Genomic DNA, 19341 nt, shown 5'->3' on the forward strand with positions numbered 1-19341 from the left:
TCTTCCAGGGAACAATCAAAGCGTAGACTGTTTGAGACATTACTCCCATGGAGGAAAGTGCGCATAGTGATTGCTGTATTCAATCCCGATGCAATTTCTGTGTTTCAACAACACTCTGATGGTCCACAGATTACAGAATGCCTCCAGATGTGCATCGGAAACTACTACTGGTCTTCCAGGGAATAATCAAAGCGTAGACTGTTTGAGACATTACATCCATGGAGGAAATTGCGCATGGTGACTGTTGTATTCAATCCGATGCAATTTCTCTGTTTCATCAACAGTCTGATAGTCCACAGAATTCAGAGTGCCTCCAGATGTGAATCGGAAACTACTACTGGTCTTCCAGGGAACGATCAAAGCGTAGACTGTTTGTGACATTACTCCCATGGAGGAGAGTGCGCATGGTGACTGTTGTATTCAATAAAGATGCAATTTCTGTGTTTCTTCAACACTCTGATAGTACACAGATTACAGAAAGCCTCCAGATGTGCGTCGTAAACTACTACTGGTCTTCCAAGGATCGATCATGGCTTAGACTGATAGAGACATTACTCCCATGCAGGAAAGTGCGCATGGCGATTGTTGTATTCAATCCCGATGCAATTTATGTGTTTCATCAACACTCAGATAGCCCCCATATTACGGAATGCCTCCAGATGTCCATCGGAAACTACTGCTGGTCTTCCAGGGAACGATCAAGGCGTAGACTGCTTGAGACATTACTCCCACGGAAGAAAGTTCGCATGGTGACTCTTGTATTCAATCCCGATGCAATTTCTGTGTTTCATCAACACTTTGAAGGTCAACAGATTACAGAATGGCTAAAGATGTGCATCCGAAAATATTACTGGTGTTCCAGTGAACGATTAAATCGTAGACTGTTTGAGACATTACTCTTACGGAGGAAAATTGCGCATGGTGACTGTTGTATTCAATCCCGATGCAATTTCTGTGTTTCATCAACACTTTGAAGGTCCACAGATTACAGAATGCCTCCATATGTACATCGGAAACTACTACTTCTCTTCTAGGGAACGATGTAAACGTAGACTGTTTGAGATATTACTCCCATTTAGGAAAGTGCGCAAGGTGACTGTTGTATTCAATCCCGATGAAATTTCTGTGTTTCATCTACACTTTGAACGTCCACAGATTACAGAATGCCTCCAGATGTTCCACAGAAACTACTACTGGTCTTCCAGGGAACGATCATAGCGTAGACTGTTTGATACATTACTCCCATGGAGGAAAGTGCGCATGGTGACTCTTGTATTCAATCCCGATGCAATTTCTGTGTTTCATCAACACTCTGATTGTCCACAGATTATAGAATGCCCCCAGATGTGCATCGGAATCTACTACTGGTCTTCCATTGAAAGATCAAAGCGTAAACTGTTTGAGGCATTACTCCCATGGAGGAAAGTGCGCATTGTGACTGTTGTATTCAATCCCGATGCAATTTCTGTGTTTCATCAACACCCTGATACTCCACAGATTACAGAATGCCTCCAGATGTGCATCGGAAACTACTACTGGCCTTTCAGGGAACGATCAAAGCTTAGACTGTTTGAGATATTACTGGCATGGAGGAAAAAGCTCATGGTGACTGTTGTATTCACTCCTGATGCAATTTCTGTGTTTCATCAACACTGTGATAGTCCACAGATTACAGAATGCCTCTTAGATGTGCATCGGAAACTACTACTGGTCTTCCATCGAACAATCAAAGCGTAGACTGCTTTAGACATTACACCCATGGAGGAAAGTGCGCATGGTGACTGTTGTATTCAATCCGATGCAATTTCTCTGTTTCATGAACAGTCTGATAGTCCACAGATTTCAGAGTGCCTCCAGATGTGAATCGGAAGCTACTACTGGTCTTCCAGGGAACGATCAAAGCTTAGACTGTTTGAGACATTACTCCCATGGAGGAAAGTGCGCATGGTGACTGTTGTAATCAATCCCGATGTAATTTCTGTGTTTCATCAACAGTCTGATAGTCCTCAGATTACACAGTGCCACCAGATGTGAATCGGAAACTACTACTGGTGTTCCAGGGAACGATCAAAGCGTTGACTGTTTGATACATTACTCCCATGGAGGAAAGTCCGCATGGTGACTGTTGTATTCAATCCCGATGCAATTTCTGTGTTTCATCAACACTTTTTAAAGTCCACAGATTACAGAATGCCTCCAGATGTGCATCGCAAACTACTACTGGTCTTCCGGGGAACGATCAAAGCGTAGACTGTTTGTGACATTACTCCCACGGAGGAAAGTGCGCATGGTGACTGTTGTATTCAATCTGCAGGCAATTTCTGTTTTTCAACAACACTTCGAAGGTCCACAGATTACAGAATGTCTTCAGATGTGCATCGGAAACTACTACTGGTCTTCCAGGGAACGATAAAAGCGTAGACTGTTTGAGACATTACTCACATGGAGAAAAGTCCGCATGGTGACTCTTGTATTCAATCCCGATGGAATTTCTGTGTTTCATCAACACTTTGGAGGTCCACAGATTACAGAATGCCTCCAGATGTACATCGGAAACTACTACTTCTCTTCCAGGGAACGATGTAAACGTAGACTGTTTGAGACACTACTCCCATGGAGGAAAGTGCGCATGGTGACTGTAGTATTCAATCCCGATGAAATTTCTGTGTTTCATCTATACTGTAAACGTCCACAGATTACAGAATGAATCCAGATGTGAATCGGAAACTACTACTTGTCTTCCAGGGAACGATCATAGCGTAGACTGTTTGAGACATTACTCCCATGGAGGAAAGTGCGCATGGTGACTCTTGAATTCAATCCCGATGCAATTTCTGTGTTTCATCAACACTCTGATTGTCCACAGATTATAGAATGCCCCCAGATGTGCATCGGAATCTACTACTGGTCTTCCATTGAAAGATCAAAGCGTAAACTGTTTGAGATATTATTCCCATGGAGGAAAGGGCGCATTGTGACTGTTGTATTCAATCCCGATGCAATTTCTGTGTTTCATCAACACCCTCATACCTCACAGATTACAGAATGCCTCCAGATGTGCATCGGAAACTACTACTGGTCTTCCAGGGAACAATCAAAGCGTAGACTGTTTGAGACATTACTCCCATGGAAAAAAGTGCGCATGGTGACTGTTGTATTCAATCGCGATGTAATTTCTGTGTTTCATCAACACTCTGATAGTCCACTGATTACAAAAGTCCTCCAGATGTGCATCGGAAACTACCACTGGTCTTCAGGGAACGATCAAAGCGATGACAGTTTGAGACACTACTCCCACGGAGGAAAGGGCGCATGGTGGCTGTTGTATTCAATCCCGATGCAATATCTGTGTTTCAACAACACTCTGATAGTCCACAGATTACAGATTGCCTCCAGATGTGCAACAGAAACTACTACTGGTCTTCCAGGGAACGATCAAAGCGTAGACTGCTTGAGACGTTACTCCTATGGAGGAAAGTGGGCATGGTGACTGTTGTATTTAGTACCGATGCAATTTCTGTGTTTCAACTACACTCTGATAGTCCACAGATTACAGAATGCCTCCAGATGTGCATCGGAAACTACTACTGGTCTTCCAGGGAACGATCAAAGCGTAGACTGTTTGAGACATTACTTCCATGGGGGAAAGTGCGCATGGTGACTGTTGTATTCAATCCCGATGCAATTTCTGTGTTTCATCAACACTCTGATAGTCCACTGATTACAGAAGTCCTCCAGATGTGCATGGGAAACTACCACTGGTCTTCAGGGAACGATCAAAGCGATGACAGTTTGAGACATTACTCCCATGGGGGAAAGTGCGCATGGTGACTGTTGTATTCAATCCCGATGCAATTTCTGTGTTTCATCAACACTCTGAAAGTCCACAGATTACAGGATGCCTCCAGATGTGAATCGGAAACTACTACTGGTCTTCCAGGGAACGATCAAAGCGTAGACTGTTTGTGACATTACTCACATGGAGGAAAGTGCGCATGGTGACTGTTGTATTCAATCAAGATGCAATTTCTGTGTTTCTTCAACACTCTGATAGTCCACAGATTACAGAATGCCTCCAGATGTGCATCGGAAACTACTACTGGTCTTCCGGGGAACGATCAAAGCGTAGACTGTTTGAGACATTACTCCCACGGAGGAAAGTGCGCATGGTGACTGTTGTATTCAATCCCTAGGCAATTTCTGTGTTTCAACAACACTTGGAAGGTCCACAGATTACAGAATGCCTCCAGATGTACATCGGAAACTACTACTTCTCTTCCAGGGAACGATGAAAGCGTAGACAGTTTGAGACATTACTCCCATTGAGGAAAGTGCGCATGGTGACTGTTGTATTCAATCCCGAGGAAATTCCTGTGTTTCATCTACACTGTGAACGTCCACAGATTACAGAATGAATCCAGATGTGCTTCGGAAACTACTACTGGTCTTCCAGGGAACGATCATAGCGTAGACCGTTTGAGACATTACTCCCATGGAGGAAAGTGCGCATGGTGACTCTTGTATTCAATCCCGATGCAATTTCTGTGTTTCATCAACACTCTGATTGTCCACAGATTATAGAATGCCCCCAGATGTGCATCGGAATCTACTACTGGTCTTCCATTGAAAGATCAAAGCGTAAACTGTTTGAGGCATTACTCCCATGGAGGAAAGTGCGCATTGTGACTGTTGTATTCAATCCCGATGCAATTTCTGTGTTTCATCAACACCCTGATACTCCACAGATTACAGAATGCCTCCAGATGTGCATCGGAAACTACTACTGTCCTTCCAGGGAACGATCAAAGCTTAGACTGTTTGAGACATTACTCCCATGGAGGAAAAAGCTCATGGTGACTGTTGTATTCACTCCTGATGCAATTTTTGTGTTTCATCAACACTGTGATAGTCCACAGATTACAGAATGCCTCTTAGATGTGCATCGGAAACTACTACTGGTCTTCCATCGAACAATCAAAGCGTATACTGCTTTAGACATTACACCCATGGAGGAAAGTGCGCATGGTGACTGTTGTATTCAATCCGATGCAATTTCTCTGTTTCATGAACAGTCTGATAGTCCACAGATTTCAGAGTGCCTCCAGATGTGAATCGGAAGCTACTACTGGTCTTCCAGGGAACGATCAAAGCATAGACTGTTTGAGACATTACTCCCATGGAGGAAAGTGCGCATGGTGACTGTTGTAATCAATCCCGATGTAATTTCTGTGTTTCATCAACAGTCTGATAGTCCTCAGATTACACAGTGCCACCAGATGTGAATCGGAAACTACTACTGGTGTTCCAGGGAACGATCAAAGCGTTGACTGTTTGAGACATTACTCCCATGGAGGAAAGTCCGCATGGTGACTGTTGTATTCAATCCCGATGCAATTTCTGTGTTTCATCAACACGTTTTAAAGTCCACAGATTACAGAATGCCTCCAGATGTGCATAGGAAACTGCTACTGGTCTTCCAGGGAACGATCAAGGCGTAGACTGCTTGAGACATTACTCCCAAGGAGGAAAGTGCGCATGTTGACTGTTGTATTCAATACCGATGCAATTTCTGTGTTTCAACAACACTCTGATAGTCCACAGATTACAGAATGCCTCCAGATGTGCATCGCAAACTACTACTGGTCTTCCGGGGAACGATCAAAGCGTAGACTGTTTGTGACATTACTCCCACAGAGGAAAGTGCGCATGGTGACTCTTGTATTCAATCTGCAGGCAATTTCTGTTTTTCAACAACACTTCGAAGGTCCACAGATTACAGAATGTCTTCAGATGTGCATCGGAAACTACTACTGGTCTTCCAGGGAACGATAAAAGCGTAGACTGTTTGAGACATTACTCCCATGGAGAAAAGTCCGCATGGTGACTGTTGTATTCAATCCCGATGGAATTTCTGTGTTTCATCAACACTTTGGAGGTCCACAGATTACAGAATGCCTCCAGATGTACATCGGAAACTACTACTTCTCTTCCAGGGAACGATGTAAACGTAGACTGTTTGAGACATTACTCCCATGGAGGAAAGTGCGCATGGTGACTGTAGTATTCAATCCCGATGAAATTTCTGTGTTTCATCTACACTGTGAACGTCCACAGATTACAGAATGAATCCAGATGTGAATCGGAAACTACTACTTGTCTTCCAGGGAACGATCATAGCGTAGACTGTTTGAGACATTACTCCCATGGAGGAAAGTGCGCATGGTGACTCTTGAATTCAATCCCGATGCAATTTCTGTGTTTCATCAACACTCTGATTGTCCACAGATTATAGAATGCCCCCAGATGTGCATCGGAATCTACTACTGGTCTTCCATTGAAAGATCAAAGCGTAAACTGTTTGAGATATTACTCCCATGGAGGAAAGGGCGCATTGTGACTGTTGTATTCAATCCCGATGCAATTTCTGTGTTTCATCAACACCCTCATACCTCACAGATTACAGAATGCCTCCAGATGTGCATCGGAAACTACTACTGGTCTTCCAGGGAACAATCAAAAACGTAGACTGTTTGAGACATTACTCCCATGGAAAAAAGTGCGCATGGTGACTGTTGTATTCAATCACGATGTAATTTCTGTGTTTCATCAACACTCTGATAGTCCACTGCTTACAAAAGTCCTCCAGATGTGCATCGGAAACTACCACTGGTCTTCAGGGAACGATCAAAGCGATGACAGTTTGAGACACTACTCCCACGGAGGAAAGTGCGCATGGTGGCTATTGTATTCAATCCCGATGCAATTTCTGTGTTTCAACAACACTCTGATAGTGCACAGATTACAGAATGCCTCCAGATGTGCATCGGAAGCTAGTACTAGTCTTCCAGGGAACGATCATAGCGTAGACTTTTTGAGACATTTCTCCCATGGAGGAAATTCCGCATGGTGACTGTTGTATTCAATCCCGATGCAATTTCTGTGTTTCATCAACACTTTGAAAGTCCACAGATTACAGAATGCCTCCAGATGTGCATAGGAAACTACTACTGGTCTTCCAGGGAACGATCAAAGCATAGACTGCTTGAGACATTACTCCCATGGAGGAAAGTGCGCATGTTGACTGTTGTATTCAATACCAATGCAATTTCTCTGTTTCATCAACAGTCTGATAGTCCACAGATTTCAGAGTGCCTCCAGATGTGAATCGGAAACTACTACTGGTCTTCCAGGGAACGATCGAAGCGTAGACTGCTTGTGACATTACTCCCATGGAGGAAAGTGCGCATGGTGACAGTTGTATTCAATCAAGATGCAATTTCTGTGTTTCATCAACACTCTGATAGTCCACACATTACAGAATGCCCACAGATGTGCATCGACAACTACTACTGGTCTTCCAGGGAACGATCAAGGCGTAGACTGCTTGAGACATTACTCCCACGGAGGAATGTTCGCATGGTGACTGTTGTATTCAATCCCGATGCAATTTCTGTGTTTCGTCAAAACTCTGATTCTCCACAGATTACAGGATGATTCCAGATGTACATCGGAAACTACTACTGGTCTTCCAGGGAACGATCAAAGCGTAGACAGTTTGAGACATTACTCCCATTGAGGAAAGAGCGCATGGTGACTGTTGTATTCAATCCCGATGCAATTTCTGTGTTTCAACAACACTCTGATAGTCCACAGATTACAGAATACCTCCAGATGTGCATCGGAAACTACGACTGGTCTTCCAGGGAACGATCAAAGCGTTAACTGTTTGAGACATTACTCCCATGGAGGAAAGTGTGCATGGTGACTGTTGTATTCAATCCCGAGCAATTTCTGTGTTTCATCAACACTTTGAACGTCAACAGATTACAGAATGCCTCCAGATGTGCAACGGAAACTACTACTTGTCTTCCTGGGCACGATCAAAGCGTAGACTGTTTGAGACATTACTCCCATGAAGGAAAGTGCGCATAGTGACTGTTGTATTCAATCCCGATGCAATTTCTGTGTTTCAACAACACTCTGATGGTCCACAGATTACAGAATGCCTCCAGATGTACATCGAAAACTACTACTGGTCATCCAGGGAACGATCAAAGCGTAGACTGTTTGAGACATTACTCCCATGGAGGAAAGTCCGCATGGTGACTGTTGTATTCAATCCCGATGTAATTTCTGTGTTTCATCAACACTTTGAGGGTCCACAGATTACAGAATGCCTCCAGATGTACATCGGAAACTACTACTTCTCTTCCAGGGAACGATGTAAACGTAGACTGTTTGAGACATTACTCCCATAGAGGAAAGTGCGCATGGTGACTGTTGTATTCAACCCCGATGAAATTTCCTTGTTTCATCTACACTACGAAAGTCCACAGATTACAGAATGCCTCCAGATGTGAATCGGAAACTACTACTGGTCTTCCAGGGAACGATCATGGCGTAGACTGTTAGGGACATTACTCCCATGCAGGAAAGTGCGCATGGTGACTGTTGTATTCAATCCCGATTCAATTTATGTGTTTCATCAACACTCAGATAGCCCCCAGATTAAGGAATGCCTCCAGATGTTCATCGGAAACTACTGCTGGTCTTCCAGGGAACGATCAAAGCGTAGACAGTTTGAGACATTACTCCCATCGAGGAAAGTGCGCATGGTGACTGTTGTATTCAATCCCGATGCAATTTCTGCGTTTCAACAATACTCTGATAGTCCACAGATTACAGAATACCTCCAGAAGTGCATCGGAAACTACTACTGGTCTTCCAGGGAACGATCAAAGCGTTGACTGTTTGAGACATTACTCCCATGGAGGAAAGTGCGCATGGTGACTGTTGTATTCAATCCCGAAGCAATTTCTGTGTTTCATCAACACTTTGAACGTCCACAGGTTACAGAATGCCTCCAGATGTGCAACGGAAACTACTACAGGACTTCCAGGGCACGATCAAAGCGTAGACTGTTTGAGACATTACTCCCATGAAGGAAAGTGCGCATAGTGACTGTTGTATTCAATCCCGATGCAATTTCTGTGTTTCAACAACACTCTGATGTTCCACGGATTACAGAATGCCTCCAGATGTGCATCGGAAACTACTACTGGTCATCCAGGGAACGATCAAATCGTAGACTGTTTGAGACATTACTCCCATGGAGGAAAGAGCGCATGGTGACTGTTGTATTCAATCGCGATGTAATTTCTGTGTTTCATCAACAGTCTGATGGTCCTCAGATTACACAGTGCCTCCAGATGTGAATCGGGAACTACTACTGGTCTTCCAGGGAACGATCAAAGCGTAGACTGTTTGAGACATTACTCCCATGGAGGAAAGTCCGCATGTTGACTGTTGTATTCAATCCCGATGCAATTTCTGTGTTTCATCAACACTTTGAGTCTCCACAGATTACAGAATGCTTCCAGATTTACATCGGAAACTACTACTTCTCTTCCAGGGAACGATGTAAACGCAGACTGTTTGAGACTTTACTCCCATAGAGGAAAGTGCGCATGGTGACTGTTGTATTCAATCCCGATGAAATTTCTTTGTTTCATCTATACTGTGAAAGTCCACAGATTACAGAATGCCAACAGATGTGCATCGGAAACTACTACTGGTCTTCCACGGAACGATCATAGCGTAGACTGTTAGAGACATTACTCCCATGCAGGAAGGTGCGCATGGTGACTGTTGTATTCAATCCCGATGCAATTTATGTGTTTCATCAACACTCAGATAGCCCCCAGATTTCGGAATGCCTCCAGATGTTCATCGGAAACTACTGCTGGTCTTCTAGGGAACGATCAAAGCGTAGACTGTTTGAGACATTGCTCCCATGGAGGAAAGTCCGCATGGTGACTGTTGTATTCAATCCCGATGCAATTTCTGTGTTTCATCACCACTTTGATGGTCCACAGATTACAGAATGCCTCCAGATGTACATCGGAAACTACTACTTCTCTTCCAGGGAACGATGTAAACGTAGACTGTTTGAGACATTACTCCCATAGAGGAAAGTGCGCATGGTGACTGTTGTATTCAACCCGGATGAAATTTCTTTGTTTCATCTACACTGTGAAAGTCCACAGATTACAGAATGCCTCCAGATGTGCATCGGAAACTACTACTAGTCTTCCAGGAAACCATCAAAGCGTAGACTGTTTGAGACATTACACCCATGGAGGAAAGTGCGCATGGTGACTGTTGTATTCAATCCGATGCAATTTCTCTGTTTCATCAACAGTCTGATAGTCCACAGATTTCAGAGTGCCGCCAGATGTGAATCGGAAACTACTACTCTTCTTCCAGGGAACGATCAAAGCGTAGACTGTTTGTGACATTACTCCCATGGAGGAAAGTGTGCATGGTGACTGTTGTATTCAATCAAGATTCAATTTTTGTGTTTCATCAACACTCTGATAGTACACAGATTACAGAAAGCCTCCAGATGTGCATCGTAAACTACTACAGGTCTTCCAGGGAACGATCACGGCGTAGACTGTTAGAGACATTACTCCCATGTAGGAAAGTGCGCATGGTGACTGTTGTATTCAACCCCGAAGCAATTTCTGTGTTTCATCAACACTTTGAACTTCCACAGATTACAGAATGCCTCCAGATGTGCAACGGAAACTACTACTGGTATTCCAGTGCACGATCAAAGCGTAGACTGTTTGAGACATTACTCCCATGAAGGAAAGTGCGCATAGTGACTGTTGTATTCAATCCCGATGCAATTTCTGTGTTTCAACAACACTCTGATGTTCCACGGATTACAGAATGCCTCCAGATGTGCATCGGAAACTACTACTGGTCATCCAGGGAACGATCAAATCGTAGACTGTTTGAGACATTACTCCCATGGAGGAAAGAGCGCATGGTGACTGTTGTATTCAATCGCGATGTAATTTCTGTGTTTCATCAACAGTCTGATGGTCCTCAGATTACACAGTGCCTCCAGATGTGAATCGGGAACTACTACTGGTCTTCCAGGGAACGATCAAAGCGTAGACTGTTTGAGACATTACTCCCATGGAGGAAAGTCCGCATGTTGACTGTTGTATTCAATCCCGATGCAATTTCTGTGTTTCATCAACACTTTGAGTCTCCACAGATTACAGAATGCTTCCAGATTTACATCGGAAACTACTACTTCTCTTCCAGGGAACGATGTAAACGTAGACTGTTTGAGACTTTACTCCCATAGAGGAAAGTGCGCATGGTGACTGTTGTATTCAATCCCGATGAAATTTCTTTGTTTCATCTATACTGTGAAAGTCCACAGATTACAGAATGCCAACAGATGTGCATCGGAAACTACTACTGGTCTTCCACGGAACGATCATAGCGTAGACTGTTAGAGACATTACTCCCATGCAGGAAGGTGCGCATGGTGACTGTTGTATTCAATCCCGATGCAATTTATGTGTTTCATCAACACTCAGATAGCCCCCAGATTTCGGAATGCCTCCAGATGTTCATCGGAAACTACTGCTGGTCTTCTAGGGAACGATCAAAGCGTAGACTGTTTGAGACATTGCTCCCATGGAGGAAAGTCCGCATGGTGACTGTTGTATTCAATCCCGATGCAATTTCTGTGTTTCATCACCACTTTGATGGTCCACAGATTACAGAATGCCTCCAGATGTACATCGGAAACTACTACTTCTCTTCCAGGGAACGATGTAAACGTAGACTGTTTGAGACATTACTCCCATAGAGGAAAGTGCGCATGGTGACTGTTGTATTCAACCCGGATGAAATTTCTTTGTTTCATCTACACTGTGAAAGTCCACAGATTACAGAATGCCTCCAGATGTGCATCGGAAACTACTACTAGTCTTCCAGGAAACCATCAAAGCGTAGACTGTTTGAGACATTACACCCATGGAGGAAAGTGCGCATGGTGACTGTTGTATTCAATCCGATGCAATTTCTCTGTTTCATCAACAGTCTGATAGTCCACAGATTTCAGAGTGCCGCCAGATGTGAATCGGAAACTACTACTCTTCTTCCAGGGAACGATCAAAGCGTAGACTGTTTGTGACATTACTCCCATGGAGGAAAGTGTGCATGGTGACTGTTGTATTCAATCAAGATTCAATTTTTGTGTTTCATCAACACTCTGATAGTACACAGATTACAGAAAGCCTCCAGATGTGCATCGTAAACTACTACAGGTCTTCCAGGGAACGATCACGGCGTAGACTGTTAGAGACATTACTCCCATGTAGGAAAGTGCGCATGGTGACTGTTGTATTCAACCCCGAAGCAATTTCTGTGTTTCATCAACACTTTGAACTTCCACAGATTACAGAATGCCTCCAGATGTGCAACGGAAACTACTACTGGTATTCCAGTGCACGATCAAAGCGTAGACTGTTTGAGACATTACTCCCATTAAGGAAAGTGCGCATAGTGACTGTTGTATTCAATCCCGATGCAATTTCTGTGTTTCAACAACACTCTGATGGTCCACAGATTACAGAATGCCTCCAGATGTGCATCGGAAACTACTACTGGTCTTCCAGGGACCCATCAAAGCGTAGACTGTTTGAGACATTACACCCATGGAGTAAAGTGCGCATGGTGACTGTTGTATTCAATCCGATGCAATTTCTCTGTCTCATCGACAGTCTGATAGTCCACAGATTTCAGAGTGCCTCCAGATGTGAATCGGAAACTACTACTGGTCTTCCAGGGAACGATCAAAGAGTAGACTGTTTGTGACACTACTCCCATGGAGGAAAGTGCGCATGGTGACTGTTGTATTCAATCAAGATGCAATTTCTGTGTTTCATCAACACTCTGTTAGTACACAGATTACAGAAAGCCTCCAGATGTGCATCGTAAACTACTACTGGTCTTCCAGAGAACGATCATAGCGTCGACTGTTAGAGACATTACTCCCATGCAGGAAAGTGCGCATGGTGACTGTTGTATTCAATCCCGATGCAATTTATGTGTTTCATCAACACTCAGAGCCCCCAGATTTCGGAATGCCTCCAGATGTTCATCGGAAACTACTGCTGGTCTTCCAGGGAACGATCAAGGCGTAGACTGCTTGAGACATTACTCCCACGGAGGAAAGTTCGCATGGTGACTGTTGTATTCAATCCCGATGCAATTTCTGTGTTTCACCAACACTCTGATAGTCCACAGATTACAGGATGCCTCCAGATGTACATCGGAAACTACTACTGGTCTTCCAATGAACGATCAAACCGTAGACAGTGTGAGACATTACTCCCATTGAGGAAAGTGCGCATGGTGACTGTTGTATTCAATCCCGATGCAATTTCTGTGTTTCAACAACACTCTGATAGTCCACAGATTACAGAATACCTCCAGATGTGCATCGGAAACTACTACTGGTCTTCCAGGGAACGATCAAAACGTTGACTGTTTGAGACATTACTCCCATGGAGGAAAGTGCGCATGGTGTCTGTTGTATTCAATCCCGGAGCAATTTCTGTGTTTCATCAACACTTTGAACGTCCACAGATTACAGAATGCCTCCAGATGTGCAACGGAAAATACTACTGGTCTTCCAGGGCACGATCAAAGCGTAGACTGTTTGAGACATTACTCCCATGGAGGAAAGTGCGCATGGTGACTGTTGTATTCAATCCCGATGTAATTTCTGTGTTTCATCAACAGTCTGATAGTCCTCAGATTACACAGTGCCTCCAAATGTGAATCGTAAACTACTACGGGACTTCCAGGGAACGATCAAAGCGTAGACTGTTTGAGACATTGCTCCCATGGAGGAGAGTCCGCATGGTGACTGTTGTATTCAATCCCGATGCAATTTCTGTGTTTCTTCAACACTTTGAGGGTCCACAGATTACAGAATGCCTCCAGATGTGCATCGGAAACTACTACTTCTCTTCCAGGGAACGATGTAAACGTAGACTGTTTGAGACATTACTCCTATAGAGGAAAGTGCGCATGGTGACTGTTGTATTCAACCCCTATGAAATTTCTTTGTTTCATCTACACTGTGAAAGTCCACAGATTACAGAATGCCTCCAGATGTGCATCGGAAACTACTACTGGTCTTCCAGGGAACGATCATAGCGTAGACTGTTTGAGACATTACACCCATGGAGGAAAGTGCGCATGGTGACTCTTGTATTCAATCCCGATGCAATTTCTGTGTTTCATCAACACTCTGATTGTCCACATATTAAAGAATGCCCCCAGATGTGCATCGGAAACAACTACTGGTGTTCCAGGGAGCAATCAAAGCGTAGACTGTTTGAGACATTACTCCCATTGAGGAAAGTGCGCATATTGATTTTTGTATTCAATCCCGATGCAATTTCTGTGCTTCAACAACACTCTGATGGTCCACAGATTACAGAATGCCTCCAGATGTGCATCGGAAACTACTACTGGTCTTCCAGGGAAAGATCAAAGCGTAGACTGTTTGTGACATTACTCCCATGGAGGAAAGTGCGCATGGTTACTGTTGTATTCAATCCCGATGCAATTTATGTGTTTCATCAACACTCAGATAGCCCCCAGATTACGGAATGCCTCCACATGTTCATCGGAAACTACTGCTGGTCTTCCAGGGAACGATCAAGGCGTAAACTGCTTGAGACATTACTCCCACGGAGGAAAGTTCGCATGGTGACTGTTGTAATCAATCCCCATGCAATTTCTGTGTTTCAACAACACTCTGATAGTCCGCAGATAACAGAATACCTCCAGATGTCCATCGTAAACTACTACAGGTCTTCCAGGGAACGATCATGGCGTACACTGTTAGAGACATTACTCCCATGCAGGAAAGTGCGCATGGTGACAGTTGTATTCAATCCCGATGAAATTTCTTTGGTTCATCTACACTGTGAAAGTCCACAGATTACAGAATGCCTCCAGATGTGCATCGGAAACTACTACTGGTCTTCCAGGGAACGATCATAGCGTAGACTGTTAGAGACATTACTCCCATGCAGGAAGGTGCGCATGGTGACTGTTGTATTCAATCCCGATGCAATTTATGTGTTTCATCAACACTCAGATAGCCCCCAGATTTCGGAATGCCTCCAGATGTTCATCGGAAACTACTGCTGGTCTTCTAGGGAACGATCAAAGCGTAGACTGTTTGAGACATTGCTCCCATGGAGGAAAGTCCGCATGGTGACTGTTGTATTCAATCCCGATGCAATTTCTGTGTTTCATCACCACTTTGATGGTCCACAGATTACAGAATGCCTCCAGATGTACATCGGAAACTACTACTTCTCTTCCAGGGAACGATGTAAACGTAGACTGTTTGAGACATTACTCCCATAGAGGAAAGTGCGCATGGTGACTGTTGTATTCAACCCGGATGAAATTTCTTTGTTTCATCTACACTGTGAAAGTCCACAGATTACAGAATGCCTCCAGATGTGCATCGGAAACTACTACTAGTCTTCCAGGAAACCATCAAAGCGTAGACTGTTTGAGACATTACACCCATGGAGGAAAGTGCGCATGGTGACTGTTGTATTCAATCCGATGCAATTTCTCTGTTTCATCAACAGTCTGATAGTCCACAGATTTCAGAGTGCCGCCAGATGTGAATCGGAAACTACTACTCTTCTTCCAGGGAACGATCAAAGCGTAGACTGTTTGTGACATTACTCCCATGGAGGAAAGTGTGCATGGTGACTGTTGTATTCAATCAAGATTCAATTTTTGTGTTTCATCAACACTCTGATAGTACACAGATTACAGAAAGCCTCCAGATGTGCATCGTAAACTACTACAGGTCTTCCAGGGAACGATCACGGCGTAGACTGTTAGAGACATTACTCCCATGTAGGAAAGTGCGCATGGTGACTGTTGTATTCAACCCCGAAGCAATTTCTGTGTTTCATCAACACTTTGAACTTCCACAGATTACAGAATGCCTCCAGATGTGCAACGGAAACTACTACTGGTATTCCAGTGCACGATCAAAGCGTAGACTGTTTGAGACATTACTCCCATGAAGGAAAGTGCGCATAGTGACTGTTGTATTCAATCCCGATGCAATTTCTGTGTTTCAACAACACTCTGATGTTCCACGGATTACAGAATGCCTCCAGATGTGCATCGGAAACTACTACTGGTCATCCAGGGAACGATCAAATCGTAGACTGTTTGAGACATTACTCCCATGGAGGAAAGAGCGCATGGTGACTGTTGTATTCAATCGCGATGTAATTTCTGTGTTTCATCAACAGTCTGATGGTCCTCAGATTACACAGTGCCTCCAGATGTGAATCGGGAACTACTACTGGTCTTCCAGGGAACGATCAAAGCGTAGACTGTTTGAGACATTACTCCCATGGAGGAAAGTCCGCATGTTGACTGTTGTATTCAATCCCGATGCAATTTCTGTGTTTCATCAACACTTTGAGTCTCCACAGATTACAGAATGCTTCCAGATTTACATCGGAAACTACTACTTCTCTTCCAGGGAACGATGTAAACGTAGACTGTTTGAGACTTTACTCCCATAGAGGAAAGTGCGCATGGTGACTGTTGTATTCAATCCCGATGAAATTTCTTTGTTTCATCTATACTGTGAAAGTCCACAGATTACAGAATGCCAACAGATGTGCATCGGAAACTACTACTGGTCTTCCACGGAACGATCATAGCGTAGACTGTTAGAGACATTACTCCCATGCAGGAAGGTGCGCATGGTGACTGTTGTATTCAATCCCGATGCAATTTATGTGTTTCATCAACACTCAGATAGCCCCCAGATTTCGGAATGCCTCCAGATGTTCATCGGAAACTACTGCTGGTCTTCTAGGGAACGATCAAAGCGTAGACTGTTTGAGACATTGCTCCCATGGAGGAAAGTCCGCATGGTGACTGTTGTATTCAATCCCGATGCAATTTCTGTGTTTCATCACCACTTTGATGGTCCACAGATTACAGAATGCCTCCAGATGTACATCGGAAACTACTACTTCTCTTCCAGGGAACGATGTAAACGTAGACTGTTTGAGACATTACTCCCATAGAGGAAAGTGCGCATGGTGACTGTTGTATTCAACCCGGATGAAATTTCTTTGTTTCATCTACACTGTGAAAGTCCACAGATTACAGAATGCCTCCAGATGTGCATCGGAAACTACTACTAGTCTTCCAGGAAACCATCAAAGCGTAGACTGTTTGAGACATTACACCCATGGAGGAAAGTGCGCATGGTGACTGTTGTATTCAATCCGATGCAATTTCTCTGTTTCATCAACAGTCTGATAGTCCACAGATTTCAGAGTGCCGCCAGATGTGAATCGGAAACTACTACTCTTCTTCCAGGGAACGATCAAAGCGTAGACTGTTTGTGACATTACTCCCATGGAGGAAAGTGTGCATGGTGACTGTTGTATTCAATCAAGATTCAATTTTTGTGTTTCATCAACACTCTGATAGTACACAGATTACAGAAAGCCTCCAGATGTGCATCGTAAACTACTACAGGTCTTCCAGGGAACGATCACGGCGTAGACTGTTAGAGACATTACTCCCATGTAGGAAAGTGCGCATGGTGACTGTTGTATTCAACCCCGAAGCAATTTCTGTGTTTCATCAACACTTTGAACTTCCACAGATTACAGAATGCCTCCAGATGTGCAACGGAAACTACTACTGGTATTCCAGTGCACGATCAAAGCGTAGACTGTTTGAGACATTACTCCCATTAAGGAAAGTGCGCATAGTGACTGTTGTATTCAATCCCGATGCAATTTCTGTGTTTCAACAACACTCTGATGGTCCACAGATTACAGAATGCCTCCAGATGTGCATCGGAAACTACTACTGGTCTTCCAGGGACCCATCAAAGCGTAGACTGTTTGAGACATTACACCCATGGAGTAAAGTGCGCATGGTGACTGTTGTATTCAATCCGATGCAATTTCTCTGTCTCATCGACAGTCTGATAGTCCACAGATTTCAGAGTGCCTCCAGATGTGAATCGGAAACTACTACTGGTCTTCCAGGGAACGATCAAAGAGTAGACTGTTTGTGACACTACTCCCATGGAGGAAAGTGCGCATGGTGACTGTTGTATTCAATCAAGATGCAATTTCTGTGTTTCATCAACACTCTGTTAGTACACAGATTACAGAAAGCCTCCAGATGTGCATCGTAAACTACTACTGGTCTTCCAGAGAACGATCATAGCGTCGACTGTTAGAGACATTACTCCCATGCAGGAAAGTGCGCATGGTGACTGTTGTATTCAATCCCGATGCAATTTATGTGTTTCATCAACACTCAGAGCCCCCAGATTTCGGAATGCCTCCAGATGTTCATCGGAAACTACTGCTGGTCTTCCAGGGAACGATCAAGGCGTAGACTGCTTGAGACATTACTCCCACGGAGGAAAGTTCGCATGGTGACTGTTGTATTCAATCCCGATGCAATTTCTGTGTTTCACCAACACTCTGATAGTCCACAGATTACAGGATGCCTCCAGATGTACATCGGAAACTACTACTGGTCTTCCAATGAACGATCAAACCGTAGACAGTGTGAGACATTACTCCCATTGAGGAAAGTGCGCATGGTGACTGTTGTATTCAATCCCGATGCAATTTCTGTGTTTCAACAACACTCTGATAGTCCACAGATTACAGAATACCTCCAGATGTGCATCGGAAACTACTACTGGTCTTCCAGGGAACGATCAAAACGTTGACTGTTTGAGACATTACTCCCATGGAGGAAAGTGCGCATGGTGTCTGTTGTATTCAATCCCGGAGCAATTTCTGTGTTTCATCAACACTTTGAACGTCCACAGATTACAGAATGCCTCCAGATGTGCAACGGAAAATACTACTGGTCTTCCAGGGCACGATCAAAGCGTAGACTGTTTGAGACATTACTCCCATGGAGGAAAGTGCGCATGGTGACTGTTGTATTCAATCCCGATGTAATTTCTGTGTTTCATCAACAGTCTGATAGTCCTCAGATTACACAGTGCCTCCAAATGTGAATCGTAAACTACTACGGGACTTCCAGGGAACGATCAAAGCGTAGACTGTTTGAGACATTGCTCCCATGGAGGAGAGTCCGCATGGTGACTGTTGTATTCAATCCCGATGCAATTTCTGTGTTTCTTCAACACTTTGAGGGTCCACAGATTACAGAATGCCTCCAGATGTGCATCGGAAACTACTACTTCTCTTCCAGGGAACGATGTAAACGTAGACTGTTTGAGACATTACTCCTATAGAGGAAAGTGCGCATGGTGACTGTTGTATTCAACCCCTATGAAATTTCTTTGTTTCATCTACACTGTGAAAGTCCACAGATTACAGAATGCCTCCAGATGTGCATCGGAAACTACTACTGGTCTTCCAGGGAACGATCATAGCGTAGACT

Source organism: Schistocerca gregaria, chromosome 3, assembly GCF_023897955.1.
Source record: "Schistocerca gregaria isolate iqSchGreg1 chromosome 3, iqSchGreg1.2, whole genome shotgun sequence".
NCBI lineage: Eukaryota > Metazoa > Arthropoda > Insecta > Orthoptera > Acrididae > Schistocerca > Schistocerca gregaria.